At 36.9% G+C, this 20087-nt stretch overlaps 1 protein-coding gene across 3 annotated transcripts in view; it reads left to right on the top strand.

Moving 5' to 3' along the window:
• Positions 1-20087, top strand: part of INPP4B (inositol polyphosphate-4-phosphatase type II B) — an 809117-nt gene that overhangs the window by 120165 nt on the left and 668865 nt on the right. For all 3 annotated transcript variants that reach the window (XR_008679096.2, XM_055384744.2, XM_019025935.4), the window contains exon 2: positions 1347-1409. The gene's annotated coding sequence lies outside the window, so the exon portion shown is untranslated. The remainder of the gene's footprint in view (positions 1-1346; positions 1410-20087) is intronic.

Below are 20087 nucleotides of genomic sequence, written 5' to 3'. Positions count from 1 at the left end.
AGCAAAATCAAGGGGAACCACTGCAGTCGAGCAGTTGACAGCTTACTAATCTTCTTGAAATACTGCTATTCAATCTTTTTCACCCACCTGCCTGAAAGACCCAGAAGGACTCTTTCTTCCTTCATCATCACAGAGTCTAATTAATAAATAAACAAAATAGGTAATGTCCAGTGTGATATGATTTAATCATTTTATTGTGTGGCTCACTAGGGCAGTGATTCTCAATGGAATAGTAAGCCTGTTTTGTTGTTGTTCTTTAAAGAACAGTGATAATAATAGGAATAATAATGATGATATTATATTAGCTAATGCTTTCTCATACTTAGCTTGGTACTATGCTATGTTCTTTATATGTATTTATCTCAGTTATCACCTCCATGGGGGATAGGAAAAAATATCATTCCCATATTACAGATGAAAAATGAAGACTTACAAAATTTATTTGTCCAAAATACACAATTGGTAAGATGTAGTGATTGCAGTTATATCACTATTCTTATGACTGCTTTAGTCAATTAATCAATGTTGTTTTAAACTGTTAGCATCTTCTATTCAGCCAAATAACTTTCTTAAGGGGTGAATTTAAAATTCTTACCTATGTATGTAACAGTCCTTTCTGGAAAGCTATTGCTCAGGCTTGAATTTTGTATCCTCCAATCTGAACGTTTAGATAATGATGCAATAAAATCTATTATGGGATACTCCTCAAGATTGTTATACATTAAGGCAGGGAATAAGATATATTTTCATAACTTTTGACTTCGATAAAGTACTTTCCTCCTCGTTGCAGCATAGAAAAGCTCTGAAATTACATCTCATAAGGAAGGTAATCTGCAGTTATTTACAGTTGTCCCACAATATCTGATTTTATTACTTTGTGGAAAGACCCAAACTTTCATGAATATTTTAAAACCCATGCTCACTAGCAGTGGAAGGAAAGTCAATTTAGATAATTTTAAATTCCATTTCAGTCCATTGTATTCCAAGTAAATGTTCTGTCCTGACATTGCTTACATCTTGTCTTTTGAAATGATGGAAGCTAATGCCTTTTCTTGCTCGAGTGCCAGTTTTGTTCACATGTGAGAGAAGAAAGAGAAGCAAAGAAAACAGGGCTGAGTATCTGCTGCAGTCACCCATGTTCTCAGCTGTAAGGGAGAAAGGACATTTGGGGAAGTGATTTGGCATTTAAAGCAAGTGTTTCCTGAGGAAGCTGCTGAATGGAGCTGAATATTTTGTTAAACGATTTTCTTCTCTGACCTTTATTACTAATGAATCTTCTTTAAGAAGCATTTAAAGAGGAAAAAAGAAAGATTGTTTTTATTAATCTTCTTTCTCTTTTCCCGTAGAATACAAAGAAATGGTGTTACCTGGCAAGAGATCTTCTGTCTTTTATGAAAAATTAGACAAAGGTAATGCTTATTTTGAATTGATATTTTTTCATTCTGTATAACTCTACATGAAACTAGTTGACTTTCCTTGATTATTGGTTTTAGATATTGAATTACCCATCAAAAAAGTAAATTACTATCTGAAAAGCCAAGGGAAGGCCTTACGATGATCATCAGATTGAAAAAGTGAACAGTACATTTTTAGATATGTAATAGCTTTTCAAAACATTGTGGGCAATGGTTAATTTTCTGATACCATTTTGAAGTTTATGTTAATATATAAATAGGATCTTGAGTACAAGATTGCAGTCTCTTTGGAAATAAATCCAATTGGTTTATCATATTTACAAATGATAGGTAATAACAGCATTAGACCCTTGTTAGGGTACAATGATAAGACTCTTTGTGACTTTATTTGGCGTTAGTCAGATGACTTTATGTATTTTTTTGAATATACAAAAAAAATTTCAATATGAATTTCTAGAAAATGTTATCAAGCTTTATGAAGACACCCTTATGCAAAATACATATTTTCTTTGGAAAGATTGAATTATATCATGCAGTTGTTGAATAGCGTGCCTGATTATACTTAACAGATGCATATTTAGTTGCTAAATTTTCAAATCACTATGTGAATTATTTACATATGTTGTTCTAAGAATATGAAAACTCATGCAAATATTATAATGACATACGCATGTACACAAAGTGTGAGTATGGCTGCAGATAAACAATGTGTGTATGTTTTATGAATAAAGCTACTATCTCAAAAGAGATTTTTGCAGAAAAGTTTCAGACAGTTTAGAATTTTGAAGGGAACTGAGACATCCATTGAGTCCTGTCTACTTATTTAGCTATGAAGATGTGATGACACTGTATGTTCATGAACATATATAGTATATTAATGAAATGTATTATATATTTTTATATTAACTAGAATTGATTGGGTTTTATTTTTGACAAATTACTGAATTTCTGAAAATAAATGAGTACTGAAATACAGGTAGCATTTAAATGTAATGGATATCAGCAGAAAGCTTATTTCTGAACTTTGATTTGCAGTTGAGCAAAAATAAATTGTTAAATTTGAATTACAAATGTGATATATTTCTACATATTTCTGGCTTCTAGGTAATTCTTCAAAACAGGTGTAAACCCCTTGAGAAAATAGCTTCTTTTCCTAAGGGTAGTCACCCTATCCAAGTTTTATCTATACTGAAATGTTAATTCAAATTAAAATATTCTTAAATGGTTAATGAAGTTAATTGAGGGTTGTCTTTTACATAGAACTATTAGCTTTGGCTCTCCAAATAGGGACATTATAAAGAGAACAAATTCCTAGACAATATGTGGAAGAGGTTGAAGCTGAGCTGTGTGATGTAGGCATAGGGAGATAAATGCTAGAAAAGTGCTTGTTGAAGGCAACTCAATGGAAGATGGCACAGTAAAGAGAGAAAGAGAAATATCCTGAATGAGATGAAGCCAATGAGGAAGGTCAGGGATCCATGTGCTTTAGAATATAAATAAAGCATGCAGGGAGCACAGACTCTCCAGGTTGCATTTATGTGAATTTTTCTTTTCTCAGAGATATGTATATACTAATATACTCATTTTTAGGCTCTTATTTATTTAAGCTATGTATAAGCTTATTTTGAAGTGAAGGTAACAAAGGAAGACTTAGGGTGAGGGAAAGTAATTCACATTCATGGGATAGAATTTTCAGCATCAGTATACCCAGAGTAACAAAATTTGTTTTTTTTTCTATTATGAAAATAAAGGAATCATTCTGTGTATTGCCAAAATTTGGCATGATACAACTCCCAAGGTGATTATGATCCCAGATATGTATGTTGTTGTGGAGGTTGGAAGTGAGATATTGAGGAATAGCTAGGGATGGGAGAACTATGGCCAGGAGAAATGACGTTTATGTCATTATCTTTCTAGGCTGGTCCTATAGATTTGTTGAACTGGGGGTGTTTGCAATCTCATAAAATTCCTATTAATAAGATAATACACACTAACGTATTAACATTCTGCCTATTATCTCAGATGGAATATGTGCATTTAAATTTCAATGTTTAAATAGTGGAAGTTTGAGACATACTAGTGAAGGTGTTATTTTTAAACAAATGGAACCATTCAGCTTTTCTTAGTATACATGATGACTAACACATTCATTTTGTGTAGGATTAATTCTGGCAATGGGCTCAGCATGCAATCTGTTGGATTAACAGACACTTTTATGTGTGCAGATACCTGTGAGTTCTACATTTGACTCTTTTAAAAAGGGCATTTAAACAACTTTTCAGGTAGTGTTTTAATGTGAAGTTATTGGTTATAAGTTATAGTTACAATTTTCTTAATTTTGTCATCCAAAGACAGAGGGAACTTCAATTAGTCAGGTTAAAATATCTTTCAATATACCTGGTAGGTATACCATGGTAGGATTACATGTAAAAATACAGACCGTGATTCTGTTCAATTTTTACATAGGTTTACATGTCCTGGAAATAGATCAAATTTCAGTTAAGAAAATTTCATGACTGTAATTATATTTTTATTATGCAGGAATATTAAATTTTATTCTCACATATATTGAATTTTTTCTGGAGGAAATTGAAATAGCACATTAAGAATTCAGCAATTCTTTTATGTACTGTAGGTTTACTATATTTAGGCTTTCTGTAAACACAATTTTGAAAATTGAAAAGAAACTGGGTTATAAGGCTACTATACAGGGTTACTTATGTTCAAGGACAGTAAGAAATAAGTTGTAAATATATTGTTTACAGATTGGTTTTATTTTGGTTTATTATTTGATGTAGGAAATGATGCAGATGTGATAGATGTTGAGATTTAAAAGGATACAAATCTTGTGATATTTTAAGAGTTTATTACAGATTATATTTTCTATTATTTATCACATACCTACTATAATAACAAATGAAAGTACAGCATCATAACTTGCAGGTTGATTAATAAGTTAATGACCAAGCATTTAAATGAGAGTTAGAAATAGTTTAAGGCTAGTGATGAAAAGTACATGTAAATCTCACAATGCCGAAATTAGGTTCTATGACTGATATATACCATACAATGCCTTACAAAAACATAGTCATAACATCAGGCACAGTATGCTCCCAATGAGTATTTAAACTGCAAATCAGAGAATAAATCATTGAACATTTTTATGGAGAAGTGATTAAAAAGTAATTATTAAAGAAAAATTTACATGAAAAGAAGCTGTTATGGTAGTTTTTAAGAATTTGGCTTTTATGATTTTTTTCATTTGCAAAAAGTTCTTGGTCTTTTTAACTCTTCTGGGTATTAGTTTCTGTGCAATATTTTATCTTTTTGAAACTCTCAGAACTATAAACCACAGCACTGTCTAGAATCAGCTCCTGCTACTGTTCAAGTTCTTCCATCAATTCCTCAGCTATGTTTCTTACCTTATTTATGTCTCTCTTAACACCACATATTCCAAACATTCTTGTCTTTGCTTAGGTTTAAAGCTTGGCTTTGAATGTCTGGTCTGCTTTCTTCTTTATTCCAAAAACTATGTAACCTTAAAACTTCTCTTTAAGATGCTTTCTGAGACCTTCATTATATTACAACTCTCTTTCTCCCTTAGCCAGCCTACACTACATTCACTCACACTTAGTTGTGGTATCTGCCATACTGTCATTGATTTGCATATTCTGGTATATTCTTGTGTGTATACATATGTATATGTGTGTGTGTATATATATATAATTTGATATCATATATAAAGGTGCACACACAGACACGGATTTTTTTCTTCAATATAATTGTAAAAAAGATCTTTCTGCCAGCCACGTTTACTTTTCCTTATGAGTAAAGCAGACAAATTTTGAGTGAATGAGCTCCTTGAATCTCCAGGATTTCCATTGAAGGTATATTTAAAAGACTAAAAGATCTCTTTGTAATAAGAAAGTTATAATTTTGCTATGTTTTGTATTAATTAGGACTACCTGGAGAACCTACTCTGCTTTTATGACATCTTTTTTTTTAAGACGGAGTCTCTCTCTGTCACCCAGGCCGGAGTGCAGTGGCGCGATCTCGGCTCACTGCAACCTCTGCCTCCCGGGTTCAAGCGATTCTCCTGCTTCAGCCTCCCAAGTAGCTGGGACTACAGGCACGCGCTACCACGACCGGCTAATTTTTGTATTTTTAGTAGAGACGGGGTTTCACTGTGTTAGCCAGGATAGTGTCGATCTCCTGACCTCATGATCCAACCGCCTCGGCCTCCCAAAGTGCTGGGATTACAGGCGTGAGCCACAGCGCCCGGCCTTATGGCATCTTTTTAATAAGAATAAAATCTAAATTCAAATCAACTAATTTATAACACCACTGTAGGAACACATTCTCTTCACCAAAGGGAGACAGCCTAATTCTATCACTCACTGGCTTTGTGCCACTCCATACATCATTGCAGAAAAATCTAACCTGCCCTACCCAACAAAAGCATTTTTGTGCAAGAGCATATACTCTGCTCTATAGTGGAGTCTCTCTAGGCTAAGATCCTAAAAGTACTTAAATTCCAGGTATGGAAATGGAATAGGGTCATGGTTATTTGGAAAGCCGAAAAGAAATTAGGGCTATTGGGCTTGGGGAGAAGCCTTTGGGAATTGGGGCTCTCAGAGAATTGGCAATTCCCAGTAAAGGACTAAAGTCTTTGAGGAAATTGGTTCCTTTAAGGCTTTAGCAGATCTGCTCATTTTTATTTCTGGTTTTGCAGCACTAAGATTACTTTGGAAGGAGAATCACATCATTGAAGACAAAGTGATCTGGGCTACAAATAATTGGTAACATGTCCACTAGATTTTGCAAGTACATGCTTGAACATAAATGTATGTTTGTTCTTCTCTCTCTCTCTCTCTATATATATATGATGCTGAAAATCATACACACACACACACACACACACACACACACACACACGAGATGCACTCCAGCCTGGGTGACAAAGTAAGACCCTGTCTCAAAAAATAAAAAATAAGAAAACTATATATATATATATATATATATATATATATATAGAGAGAGAGAGAGAGAGAGAGAGAGAGAGATTATATATATATATATGTATATATATACACATATACAGTTGGCCGTTCATATTAATGGGTTCCACATCCACAGATTCAACCAACTGGGAATCAAAAATATTTGGAAAAAAATACAGGCAATAAAAAATAATATAAATTAAAAGACAATGCAGTAAAACAACTATTTATATAGCGTTTACACTGTAGTAGGTATTATAATCTAGAGATGATATGAAGTGTCTGGGAGGATGTGCGTAGGTTATGTGCAAAGACTATGCCGTTTTATATAAGGGATTTGAACATCTGCATATTCTGGTACATTGGGAAAGAGGAATCCTGGAACCATACCCCACCGGATAATGACGGATAGCTCTCTATATTTTTAATGAATTTGATGTTTTAAAAAGTATGCCACTAGATGTCAGCAGCAACCTCCTAGGGTTCCTGTGACCTTAATTTGCTAACAATAAAAAATGGTACTTCATTAGAACATCTTATCTGAGAATAGTAGGTACTTAATTTGAAAGTTTAAGAACTATTTTTTTTGCCGTACAAAGAGTAGGAGTGCAGGCATAAAATATTTTTGAATTATTTTCTAAACCAGTTTCTGTTCACATGTAACAAGTTATTTTTACTTCCAGTATTCTCTGTATCATTGAGATGACAATGAAGAATTATGGGTGAACTTGAGTAATTTGTCAGGAATTGTACCTGATGCCAGAGCTCTAAACTTCTGCTTTGATACTTTATGATTCATTTATGCCATCATAGGATGAGTATTTGTGCTTTGGTTTTGTTTCATTCTGTTTTTGTAACAGCATTTGGTGCTATAGCCCATCAGAAGATTGTGTAGTATTAATTTTTCAGCATCCACATCTGTGCCCTTTTTACTTAGTAAATTCTATCTTTAATTTTTTTCCTTAATAATTTCTAAACTTTCATGGATCTCTGTTCAGTTGTTACAAGGTACTCAACTTTTGGATAGATGCCATAGAGTATTATGAATGTTTGCTCATGAGTTGACAACATAATCTAGAAATAAGAAAAAATGATATTTTCCATGGATTATAGTACATATAATTTTTTAGTTTTTAAGAATTAGTAAAAGTATCTCATTTTTTTCAGAAATTAATAAGAAAATTATAGGCTGGGTTCAATGGGTCATGCCTGTAATCCCAGCACTTTGGGAGGCCGAGGTGTGCAGATCACTTGAGACCAGGAATTCGAGACCAGCCTGGGCAACATCACGAAACCCCGTTTTTACTAAAAATACAAAAATTAGCTGGGCATGTGATGGGCACCTGTAGTCCTAGCTACTCAGGAGGCTGAGGTGGGAGGATCACCTAACCCCCGAGAGGTCAAGGCAGCAGGGAGCCGTGATCACACCACTACACTCCAGCCTGGGTGGCAAAGTAAGACCCTGTCTCAAAAAATAAAAAATAAGAAAATTGTAGTATTGGCCAATGTTCAATATATACTAATAATGTTATTTTAAATAATGCCATTAATTTTTTATAAGGTTAGGTTTACATTAGCAGGAAGATTCAGTCTAATTTGTTGGATCTTAAGCATGATTTAGAAATCAGTCATAGGTGATTGGGTGTGAGTCAACCAAGTGTGAAGCAGGTTTGTAAGTGATAAAGAGAAAGGAAGAGTTGTTCCCATTTCTCTCCCTTGGAAAAAAATCTGCTTTAAATCCATTCAAGATGTAAAGATAATTATAAAAACATTTGCTTTCCTGAAGCACATTGTACCAAGGAAAATATTAATGTAAATGTTACATCTTTATCATGTTTAAGATTTTTTTAGTTGGTATAGTGAGGTGGGGCTAACTGAGCTAGTTCACAGGCTCAGGGAATATGTACTTTCATACTGAAGTTGTTATATTTGAGGATTATTGGTTTAACTTCATAAGATTAACACTGAGTTTCTTAAATCTTACCGAGTTTTGCATCTCTATTTTAGAACTACCAGTAAAAAGGACTTAACAGGATTTTCCCCAAGACTTTGATTGTTATTCTTTAATTATGTTTACAGGTGATGAGGCAGACATTTGAAATCATGCTACAGTTACTTGGCATATGAACTTCAAGCTAATGCTGTACCTTTCATTCATGAATAGCACTTGCTCATGGCCCTGACTACCTATGCCATGAGAAAGTGCTATTCATGAACAGAAGGCACAGCGCTAGCTTAATGTTCAGTTAAGACACTCTTATCATTGAGCCTGATGCGGAAGCACAAGTTTGCTTGATCTAGAATAGTCCAGCCTATGCTTCCCATACTTAACTCTCTAGAAGGGGCAAGGAATAAGATCCGATTGGGGCATCTGTCTTCAGTCTGCCACTTTCTTCATAATTTATAGTTAAATGACAACTGCTCATGAGGTATTTTGAATAGAGAGCCTGCCAATTTTAAACAAACTGTTTTAACTACACTTAAAAAGCTAACTTCCATTTCTGTATGTATCAGTGCATTTCTTCTCAACATGTTCATTTGCTTGTACATTTAAGTGGATTAAGTTAAAACAGAGAGAATGGGGTTTCCTTTGGGCTATTTCATAAATTCAAACACCTCAGTCTGACATTCAAAGACTGCTTTTCCGCTGCTGCATTCTAAATTTTCTCAAACTCATTTCCAGTCAATTCCTCACCCACATGTTGCCTTGTAGCTATACAGCCTGGTTGATCTCATATGCGTATGACTTACTTATTTCTACCTTGATGGCTTTGCATTTACCATTCTTTCTACCTAGAATTTAACTTTTTTCTCCCCTTTCCTAACATCTTGTTCTTTGTTTCAGAGACAGAAGAGTGTACAAGGGGCAATTCTTTTTTTTTTTTGCTTTCTTTTTTATTATTATTATATGTTAAGTTCTAAGGTACATGTGCACAATGTGCAGGTTTGTTACGTATGTATACATGTGCCATGTTGGTTTGCTGCACCCATTAACTCGTTATTTACATTAGGTATTTCTCCTAATGCTATCCCTCCCCCAATTCCCCACCCCACGACAGGCCCTGGTGTGTGATGTTCCCCTCCCTGTGTCCAAGTGTTCTCATTGCTCATTTCCCACCTATGAGTGAGAACATGTGGTGTTTGGTTTTCTGTCCTTGCGATAGTTTGCTCAGAATGATGGTTTCCAGCTTCATCCATGTCCCTGCAAAGGACAAGAACTCATCCTTTTTTATGGCTGCATAGTATTCCATGGTGTATATGTACCACATTTTCTTAATCCAGTCTACCATTGATGGACATTTTGGTAGCCAGATAGTTTGGGTTCGAATCCCAGACTGGTAACTTCTTAGCTTATTGCTGCCTGGCTGAAGCAAGCTATTTAAGCTCTGTGTCTCATATTACCTTCTTCTGCAAAACTGGGAAAGAAAGATTCTTACATAATTTAGTTACTTAAGTGAGGATATTAATAGAAACTTAGAATAGTTACTGGTACGTAGTAAGTAGTTAATGTATATTAGCCACTATGAATTCCATCAAGTCAGTTTCAAAATTCATCCTCATAAAATTTGGTCTCAAAATTTACTGTCCTTCATGCAGCCACTAATCTCATTAGCATGTATTTCAAGGTCTACCTGCCCACTCTATCAGTACTTTTACATTTGGTAATCTATACATTTTAACCACTTGGTATATTCATTTCCTCATCAATAAAAAGGACAGTAATACTTGCCATGGTCATACCTAGGGTTATTATGAAGACAAAACTAGAAAATAGAAATAATAAGATTGATCATAGTAACCATTTATCCTGCTCTTATGTGTAAGAAACTGAATTAGAGGTTTTACTTATGTTAACCTATCACTTAATACCTTATCCTCATGTTGGTAGCAGGGTTCTAAGAAGGAGAAGGCAGAAATGTGAAAGAGCTCTTGAGGCCCAAGGTTCAGAACTGACACAAATTACTGCATGCTACTGACCATTACAATTGGTTGGATAGAAGAGGCAGGGTAATTGAGGTCGTTTCACAATGAATATGCCAGAAATCCATCCTACATATGAAAAAACTTAAATACAATGAGATTTAAATACTTGCTGCTAATGTAGACTTGGGACCTCTACCTGGCCTGTTAGCAAACTTTACCTTTCAGGACCCAGTGATTCTACAAGGATTGGGCACGTGCCCTGAGCAGAATTATTCATAGCCATAACATGAGAAATGCTATTTAAGAGAGAAAGATTCTTCTTTTAGGATCAAAATTGTCAGGATGTTGACTTATGGCAGCCAGTAATTTTTTGTTCTGCCATTTGGGGAAGATAATGCAACAGTTAAAAATTAAAAGAAAAAAATTGAGAGATAAGAAAGAGCCAAGATACAGAATGAATGACCAAGTATTAGAAAGATGCGATAGTATCATTTGGGTCACTGAATCTAGCCATACTTGAAGCCTATAGCTTGCTAATTTTTGTAGAATATGTATGTGTATGTTATTAAACAGGTTTGACTAAGGTTTCTTTTATTTGAGAACTAAACAATTTTAATTAATGACAATGGATTAGTTTGCAAAAATGGCCACAGCAATGTCTCCAGTCTCAAATGTTCTTCCAGAACCTCGTTGGCATCCCCATCAAGAGGTGAGGACTATTTTCCCCTCCCTTGAACCTGAGTGGGTTTGTGTCTGCTATGTTAAGCACTGGAGAAGTAATGCTATGTGATCTCCAAATGTAGGTCATAAAGTTGACATAGAAGCTTCTTGCCTCTCTCTTTTTTGGGACACTTGTCCTTAGAATCTGGCTATCATGTTGTGAGAAAGTCCAGGCCTAATGGAGTAACCATTTGTAAGGTGTTCCAGCTGACAGTTCAGCTAAGGTCTCTGCCAACAGCCAGCATCATTTGCCAACCATGTAAATAAACAAATATTCAAATGGTCTCAGCTCCTGGCCTTGCCACAGCCCAAGTGATAATGAGTGAAACAGAGAAAAGCTATCTCCCCATGGTCCCAGCCTAAAATGCAGATTGATTAACAAAACAAATGTCAATATTTGAAGCCACTAAATGTTGGGATAATTTGTTAGGCAGTCATAGCTAACTGCAACACTAACTTCTCCCAGAGCTCCTTCCCAGGGCTCTCTTCTGCTACACTTGTCAGACCCTGCTCTACCTGGTACTGCCATTCCACTTTCACCTATGCCTTTATTTCTACACACTTTGCTTTACCAGGTGGTTATAGACATTTTGTATTCAGCATTGTATTTCACTGACTTTGTGATATGCTATTCTTGGATGAAAATGGGGTTGGAGATCCCCATGTTACTCTATGCCGCCTATTAAAAAGCTGGTATTCCAACTTGACAAATTCTACTCCTACTTTCTAGTGCTATGCTAGCGGATAGCCACTAGGCACATGTGATTATTTGAATTTGAGTTAAATTCAAATTAAATAAAATTGGGAATTTCTTTACACTAGCAACATTTCAAGTGCTCAATATTTATATGCAACTACTGGCTAACATACTGGACATTGCAACATTATAGAGCATTTTAATCATCTCATGGTTCTATTAGATGATACTGCTCCAATTTGCAAATCACACATGTGGCCCAAGGCTAAATCCTTTAAATACTAGGATTCAATGATGAAAATCTTTTTACCTAGAGCAGAGAGCTCAAAAGGATTTGGTCTCGCTTACTCAGGTTTGAGCTCTGGGAGAGGACAGAGATGAAAATCTCTACCTCAGTTAATAGGGTTGTGTTTCATTTATATTCACACGAAAAGACTACCTTTGGTAGACTTCCCTAATTTATTTCCTAGCCACTGGACATGTGGACAATTGTTTATTTTCTTGTTAACATTAGTTACATATAATAACATTTCTTATTAACATTAGTTTCTGTTTTTCAGTCCAGTCTGATTTGTAGAACAATTCAATTCCCAGAAGATAATCCAGATATCTTTTGCAAATATTTGGGGCCCTTGTTCTCCCAGCAGAGAGTCCTCGTGAGCACATAGGGCTCCTGTTGACTTGAAAGTGAACTCTGGCTGTGGAGTGGATATTACTCCCTTAAAAGAGAAAAAGAGTAACTTCAAGGCAAAAAGGGCCTTTATTATCCCTGGGTGTAAGTTTCCTTAAAAGCTTGTTTATTGATTTTTCTTGTAACAACTGAGCTTGCAAGCTATAAAAGAGAAAAGCAAAAACAAATAGAATCAGGGAAATAATATCAATGATCAACAAGTTTATTCATCAGCTTTATCTCATTTGTAGTCAGCCACCACAGGCCTGTGAAATAAAAAGCACCACAAGCTGCAATCCCAGTTTTTATTATGGAATCCATAGACTTTAGCTGATCAAAAGGGAAAACAAACACTTCAATTTTCAAGCAAGGGTCCATTGTCATTAAAAGTGATTGTGCCTGAATTTATGTCAACGTGTGAGGAAAGTGCAGAAAGTAAGTGAAAAGTAGAGAACGTGGTTGAGGGCATGATGCCTGGTACAATGACAGTGGCACCAATTTTGATCTCTAATTAGTCTGTCAAATTGCCTGAAATACCCTCTGTTAATATTGTTCCTACAGGAAAACATATTTCTAAATTTATGACCCATGTGATGAACCTTTAAGAAAGTCCTCTCATTAGGTAATTTTGGAAAATGCTGAATTTTATATCTCCCTCCTGTAATTTTATGATGCACATTAGAATATTAGTCTCTGAGAAATCTTGCTGTAAAGAAATCTGTTTAACTCTGTTTAACCCAGCATTTTCTCAGATTGGTGGACCATTAAGCCTTCCATATTTTAGTGTATGTTTTCATGTAATACTCATTGCATCTAGTGGTACTAGCTTTCAGTGAAGCACACTGTAAAATGCTGCTTTAGAAGAAAACGTGGTTTCCTAAGTGGGCAGCCCAAAGTTTACCCAGGGAAAGGGTAATACTTTAACACATTAGCATTTGTTTAGACAGATTGGCTTTCCTAAATGAGCAGGATCTTAAAACCCCGAGGATGTAGAAGAGGCCAGCACATATTTCCTAAGGAGTGCTGTTTCAGGGGACTCCAGGGACACTCAAGGGTGGACAACCATATCTGGCAAGGCCTTTTCTGGGACATGAGGCTTTCAGAGCTATGTTTCTGGAAAGATTGATTTTGGAAGGCATCAAATGGGAGATTATTAGTTCAAGAAAATGTAATAGTGTGCTGTGTGACTTTCAGAGAATGTTCAATCACTTCCTTTTCTCTTTGAGTAAGTATTTCTCAGAAGAGTAGACTTCTCTGTTTCTGCTTTCTCACCAACCATTTACTCTTTGATCCACAACAATCTTTCGCTTACTCTCTCATTCCAATAGAACTCCTCTTTCTCAGATTTTCCACTTGCCAAATGCAGTAGACTCTTTCTGGGTGAACTTACTAGCCTCCTCTATGATTCTGTATTCTACCTAAATGCTTTTGACTTCCATATTTCTAGCTCTAGCCCAGGCTACACTTTGAGCTTCAAAATTGTATCCCCAGAGACATCTTGAACTTAGTTCAAAATTGATCCCATAAACTTGTACTTTCAATCTCTTCCTTCTATAGATTATTTGAAGACCATCATCTACCCCGTTAACCAAGCCAGAAACCTGGGAGTCATCCTTAATTTCTATTTTGCTCTTAGCCTCTTCACAATTGATCAGCAAGTCCTACTGGTTTTGACCATTGTCAAAATATTGAGATATATACATGAGAAATGCTGTTTAAGAGAGAAAGATTCTTCTTTTAGGATCTGTCCCATAATTCCCATTTCTTTCCTTTCCTTAGGCTCTAGCAAAACACTGGCCTCAGAGTCAAAACACAGCTCTTCCACCTGATATATGGAGAGCCTGGACATGTTTGTTATTCCCCTTAATGTCTTATTTTCCTCATCTGTAAGATGGAGATAATAGTAAAACCTAAGAGAGTTATTGTAATTTTGTGAAAATTAGATGAGAATAAAGTGGGGATGTTGAGAGAAAATTAAGTTGTTTTCTTTCCTCTCCCTAGGAATGAGGGCTGGGGAGAAGTACTTATTTATTATTAGGGGAAAAATCTTAGTGGGTTAGTTGACATTTATATGGTAACAAATATGTCTTTAAAATGCTATAGTAGTGAATAAAAAGGAAAACAAGTACGTTTGTGATTGGCTAGAATTCATGAGACAATAATTTATCAATTTTTTTTCTTTCAATATACAATGGTGGGCTATTGCCAGGAAAATAAAAGAAGGAAACTAAACTATCTTTAACACATTTTAGGACAATAGAAATGATCTTGTGTGTGATGGAGTAGATTAAAAGAAAGGACCCAATGGCAGCATACCTTGGACATTTGGATTATCTGTTAATCCAGGCTCATGTATAGGTATCTTCATCTTGTAGGGTCAGCCAGCAGGAGCGCAGTTAAGGGTAGGATTCAGATGTCCTCATCTTTTAAGACCTGGCTATTAATTTCAGTCAATTTCATATAAACACCTCTTATTTCTGCCTAGTGGCTATCTTAGTCACCCTACTGCTATGACAAAGTGCCTTAGCTTGGTTAATTTATAAACAATAGAAACTTATTTCTAACAATTCTAGAAGCTGGGAAGTCCAAGATCAAGGCACCAGCAGATTTGGTGTCTGGTGAGGGCTAGCACTCCCTTGCTACGTCCTCACATGGTAGAAGGTGCAAAAGTGATGAACATCTCTTTTGGATCTCTTTTATTTATTTATTGTTATTATTTTTGAGACAGAGTCTCACTCTGTCACACAGGCTGGAGTGCAGTGGCACAATCTCAGCTCACTGAAACCTCCGCCTCCTGCATTCAAGCCATTCTCATGCCTCGGTCTTTCAAGTAACTGGAACTACAGTCATGTACCACCATGGTGGGCTAATTTTTGACTTTTTAGTAGAGACGGGGTTTTGCCATTTTGGCCAGGCTGGTCTCGAACTCCTGGCCTCAAGTGATCTGCCTGCCTCAGCCTCCCAAAGTGCTGGGGTTACAGTCATGAGCCACCGTGCCCAGCCTACACCCCTTATATAAGGTCATCAATTTCATCCATAAAGGCTCTGTCCTCATGACTTAATCACTTTCCAAAGACCCCACCTCTTAATACTAATACACTGGGAAATAAGTTTCAACATATTCATTTTGTGGGGACACATTCAGACCATAGCAACGGCTAAGAGTCCTTTTTAAAACTGTATTAGTGAGAGATAACTGAATAGCATAATACACATAGCCATGTGTACTCTTAGGTCTACCATGATAAGAATAATAATAGATGATTGATGATAGTCACTCATTCTTTTAATAAATATTATTAGTCTTTTTCTATGGGCCACTGATTCTAGATGCTGGGAATATAGCAGTCTACAAAACAGAAATTACTGTGCTGCTCAATCTTATGATCCAGTTAAAGAAGACAGGCAGTAAACAAATAAGTATAAAGTATTCTATAAAGGGGCTATGGAGAAAAATAAAGCTGGAAAGGGGGTCAGAGTACATTGTGGTGGGGCTGGAGTTATATATTTAAATAGGGAGGCCTGGGAGGCCTCTCTGAGAAGATTCTATTTGAGCAAAGACTGGAAGGAGGTCATAGGACCAAAGAGTGGTTTTGATAAAAGGAATCAAAACCTTTGATCTGACTTTCCTTTCACTAAGACCACTCTAGCCACTTTTGACAATCAACAGAAGGAAAGATCTAGGCAAGAGACAATAGTAATGGGTCCCAGAAGAGGTGTTGGAAGGGACATGTTGCAGAGATAAAGTTCAATTTTAGTGTATATGGCTTCTCTAAGGCTCATGCTCTCTTCTGCAGGAGTGCCAGGATTTGAAGAGTAGAGTCAGGGAGAGACACCAAGGAACAAAAACTAGAGAGAAATACCAGAGTGATGGGAAGAGAATAATTTGTGCTGTCACAAAAGCAAAGACAGTGCAAGTTTTAACAAGATATGAACAATGTACACCACTGCAGAGAATTCAACTATGAATGTATTATATCTGAAGGAGATACATCAAATTTGACAAATAGAAGTTGATTTGTGGCATTTTCAAGAATAGTTTTAGTGGAGTTACTAAAGCAAAAACAACTGATTGAGATTGGGAAGTAAAGAGGTATAGGTGGAAGATATAGATTGCTCATTCATGAAGCTTGGTAGACACAAATAAGTGGCTTTCAATATGTGAAAATAATATTTTCTTACATGAAAACTACTTTTTATATGTGCAGTACACTCATATTTTCCATTCTCTTCTTTATTATCTTTTTAAAAAAATGCTATATTTTATTAAATTGATTTTATAACCCACTCTAGGGTTTTGACTCATGATTTCAAAAACATGATCATATGTAGCAATCAGGGATAAAAGATTGCCTCTTGGAACCATTGTCCACATCCTCTACCATGTTTGTCAGTATCATATCTTGGCCATTTTGTTGAAACTTTCAAAAATATCATCTCTCTCTTACATATACAATTTTTACCCTTCAATGAATAGTCACAAACTGGAAATCAATAGGAAAGCTAATCCAAACGTATTCTAGTATCATTAAGACTCAGTATACAGTTAAAGGCATTGGCTGTGCTCATAAATTTATCCTGCCAACCAAAAATATGGGCAAGTTTCCCTACTTTGATTTTATTCTGCCTCTATGACCTCTGAGATGGAGATCCATGGCCTAGAGCAGAAGGAATTAACTATGCTGGAGAGCTTTCATCCCTATTGAGATCTGGAATGGATCCTTCTTGAGCAGTGCTTGGCATATACTAGAGGCTAATACAGATTTGTCAAATAAACAAATAGCATTAAGTAATATATTTTTTGAAAGTCAGAAAACTTGCATATGCCAATAGAAATGATTATTTCCTCCTGGGCTGTAAATCTATGCTAATGCAATGCTAAAGCTTATAGAACAATATGAAAAATAAACTTGGAAGGAAATGAGAGGTGGGCAATAGATAGAGGGGGTTACAGATAAAGGACAATTTCCCCTCTGAGACAAAGCAGGTAATAAGTTGAAAAGAAAGTGTATTAGTCCATTCTTGCATTGCTATAAAGAACTACCTAATACTGGGTAATTAATAAAGGAGGAGGTTTAATTGGCTTATGGTTCCACAGGCTATACAGGAAGCATGGCCAGGGAGGCCTCAGGAAACTTACACTCATGGTGGGAGGAGAAGAGGAAGGATGTACATCCCAGGAGAAAGAGTGAAGGGGAGGTGCTACATAGTTTTAAACAATCAGATCTCAGGAGAACTCACTATTATGAGAACAGCAAGGGGGAAGTCTGCCCCCATGATACAGTCACATCCCACCAGACCCCTCTTCCAACACTGGTGATTACAATTTGACATGAGATTTGGGCAGGGACACAAATCTAAACCATATTATTTCACCTCTGGCCTCTCCTAAATCTCATGTCCTTCTTACATTTCAAAATGCAACCATCCCTTCTTAACAGTCCCCCAAAGCCTTAACTCATTTCAGCATTAACTCAAAAGTCCACAGTCCAAAGTCTAATCTGAGACAAGGGAAGTCCTTTCCACCTATGAGCCTGTAAAATTAAAAACAAGTTAGTTACTTCTAAGATACAATGGGAGTATAGGCATTGGATAAATGCACTCATTTCAAAAAGAAGAAATCAGCCAAAACAAAAGCACTACAGGCCCCATGCAAGTCCAAAACCCAGCAAGGCAGTTATTAAATCTTAAAGGTCCAAAATAATCTCATTTGACTCCATGTCTCACATCCAGGGCACTCTGATGCAACGGATGGGCTCCCAAGGCATTGGTCATCTCTGCGCCTGTGGTTCTGCAGGGTAGAACCACAGTGGAGGTCTAGAAAACCCCCTCCACTGCTTTCACAGGCTGGCATTGAGTGGCTGCAGCTTTTCCAGGCACACGGTGCAAGCTGTTGGTAGATCTACTATTCTGAGGTCTGGAGTAGCCTTCTTCTCACAGCTCTGCTAGGCAGTGCCACAGTGGAGACTCTGTGTGGAGCCTCTCACGCCACATTTACCCTCCATATTGCCCTAGTAGAGATTCTCCATGAGGGGTCCACCCCAGCAGCAGACTTCTGCCTGGACATTCAGGTGTTTCTATACATTCTCTGAAATCTAGGCAGAGGCTCCCAAGCCTCAACTCTTGCCCTCTGTGCGCGTGGCTTAACACCATATGGAAGCCACCAAAGGTTATAGCTTACACCCTCTGGAGCAGCAGCCTGAGATGTATCTGGGGCCCTTTTAGCCACAGGTGGAGCTGGAGTGGCTGGGATGCAGACAGCAGTGTCCTGAGGTTGCACAGGGCAGCAGGGCCCTGGGCCCAGCTCACAAAACCATTCCTCCCTATGGGCCTGTGATGGGAGAGGCTGCCTTGAAGTTTTCTGAAATGCCTTTGAGGCATTTTCCCCATTGTCTGGGCTATTAACATTCCATCTTTACCTATGCAAATTTCTGCAGCTTGCTTGATTTCCTCCCCAGAAAATGGGTCTTTATTTTCTACCACATGGTGAGGCTGCAAATTTTCTAAACTTTTATGCTCTACTTCCCTTTTTAAAAAGAAGTTCCAGTTTCAGATCATCTATTTGCCTACACATATGAGCATACGTTGTTAGAAGCAGCCAAGCCATATCTTGAATGCTTTGCTGCTTAGAATTTTTTTCCACCAGATATCCAAAACCATCACTGTGAAGTTCAAAGTTCCACAGATCTCTAGGGCAGGGTTACAATGCCTCCAGCCTCTTTGCTAACGCATAACCACATAACGAAAGTGGCCTCTGCTCCATTTCCCAATAAGTTCCTCATCTCCATCTGAGAGCACCTTAGCCTGGATTTCATTGTCCGTATCACTATCAGCATTTTGGTCACAATAATTTAACAAGTCTCTAGGGAGTTGCAAACTTTCCTTTATCTTTCTTCTTCTGAGCCCTCTAAACTGTTCCAACCTCTGTCCCTTACCCAGTTCCAAAGGTGCTTCCACATTTTCAGCTATCTTTATAGCAATGCCCAGTTCCTGCTACCAATTTTCTGTATTTGCCTGTTCTTGCATTGCTATAAAGAACTACTTGAGACTGGATAATTTATAAAGAAAAGAAGTTTACTTGTCTCATGGTTCCACAGGTTGTACAGGAAGCATGGCTGGGGAAACCTCAGGAAACTTACAATCATGGCAGAAGGCCAAGAGGAAGGAGGTACATCTTATGTGGCTAGAGCAGGAGGAAGAGGGTGAAGGGGGAGGTGCTACACACTTTTAAACAAGCAGATCTCATGAGAACTCACTCACTATCATGAGAACAGAAAGGGGGAAGTCCACCCTCATGATCCAATCACATCCCACCAGGCCCCTCTTCCAACATTGCAGATTACCATTCAACATAGGTGGGACACAAATCCAAACCATATCAGAAAGACATAACTAAGGAGCCTTGATAGAGACAAAATAATTAATGGGATGGCACTGCATTAGGAAAAAAGGTGGGAGCATTCCTCTTAAAGAAGAGAATGGCCACCTCTCGTTTGAGGTTGAGTGGTTCCAATGATACTTAAGTTTGTAGACTGAGAATGGGAAGACAAGGAGGTTATTTACTAATATCTGTGAGTTTCTATATGAATTAGGATCTTCTGCTGAGAGTAAGAGAGTGTATGTCAAGAGTGGTTGAGGATAACAGTGAAGTTTTGGAGAGT

This window comes from Gorilla gorilla, chromosome 3, assembly GCF_029281585.2.
Source record: "Gorilla gorilla gorilla isolate KB3781 chromosome 3, NHGRI_mGorGor1-v2.1_pri, whole genome shotgun sequence".
Taxonomy (NCBI): Eukaryota; Metazoa; Chordata; class Mammalia; order Primates; family Hominidae; genus Gorilla; species Gorilla gorilla.
This window is presented reverse-complemented; position numbering and strand designations above follow the sequence as displayed.